Source organism: Austrofundulus limnaeus, unplaced genomic scaffold (assembly GCF_001266775.1).
Source record: "Austrofundulus limnaeus strain Quisiro unplaced genomic scaffold, Austrofundulus_limnaeus-1.0 Scaffold761, whole genome shotgun sequence".
Classification (NCBI taxonomy): Eukaryota; Metazoa; Chordata; class Actinopteri; order Cyprinodontiformes; family Rivulidae; genus Austrofundulus; species Austrofundulus limnaeus.
The window spans coordinates 18,076-19,496 of record NW_013953163.1 but is presented as its reverse complement, the minus strand read 5'-3'; positions in this window follow the sequence as shown (position 1 = coordinate 19,496).

Genomic DNA, 1,421 nt, shown 5'->3' with positions numbered 1-1,421 from the left:
TTTTGTATGACTGAACCGTCTCCGACGCCTGTAGAGACTAAGATTACTTCAACTGCCAAGTATGACATCAAGAATGTTTTCAGTTTGCCTACCCGAGAACCTGATCGGGTATAGGACAATGTAGAGACACCACAGAACACTGAGGAAATTGAGGAGGACATTAACAGCGGGACATTTAGTCAGGAAAATGTACCAGATGAAGTAAAAGCTGATATTCAAGCAATATGCCGACGTGAAGCAAAATGGAAGGCATTTGGGTTTGATTCTTCGGTTTTGCAAATTGCTGACACATGGGCAAGTAGGAATATGTGGTTCCAACAATTAACTCATTCAGTGCGACTGGCAACCCATAACAGGTGCCCATGTGTGGTAAGAATTCCTACACCAAGCACATGGATGGCTGTTTTGGAAACGACACCTGAGTCATTGAGTTCTGATTGTCAAAATTATGCATTATCCTGGTTAGCTTATCAGCAACAGATGTTTGGTTGTCTCTATCAGTGGGTTTATTTGTGCCTAGGAAGAACTGTACATGGCTGACATCATTACCATATAACAATTCAGTTGACAGACATGAACTAGGGCAAATGACAGGCCCTGATTATTTGGAAGTTCCAGTTAGTAGAGCAAATACTTGTTTTTGCTCGAACGAGACACACGGTAGTGTTGGTAGGTTTATGGGAATATCTGAGTGTGATAATTATGGGATGATGTTCAATGTTAGATGACCAACAAATGGCAAGAAGTTACATTCAGTGACTTTTCGAGATCCAGCATCTGAGGAGAGTAGAACTTCGTTAGTTGAATATCAACCACTTCCAGCTAATGTCACTATTGGGAACTTTAAGGATATTTGGTGGGTGTGCAGTAATAAGGGTTACATAGTCTTACCATACGGTTGGACTGGTTGTTATTTTATGGCGTTTCTCAAACTTCCATATGATATTTTTACAGTACAAAAGGGAGAGCCACCTGGCAATGTTCAGCCTACCTCTGATCCTTCTGCTAGATGGAAGAGAGTTAGCTCAGTTCCACAAGCTGGAAACCTATCATTGGAGAATATCTTTGGGTGAAAAATGGGGAATATGACTATTTCCATTTTATGGTGTAACATTTCTTGCTGATCACATTGACAACATAACATACTTTACAGGGTTTTGCGAACAAACAATTAAAGGGTTCAGTCTTTTGTCTGACACTCAGAGAAGTCACAGACTGATGCTGTTGAAACATGAAATGGCATTAGATTACATTTTGGTGTAGGGGTAACCCTGGTGAAAAAAACTTTTCTATTGTTTTTTCTTTGTCTTTGATTTTATTTTTTACACTTATAAGAAGAAAATCATTTTAAAGTGTTTTTATTTTCTTTAAGTGAATAGGACAATAAGTCCTATATATATGTTATCTCATTTAATCTTCTA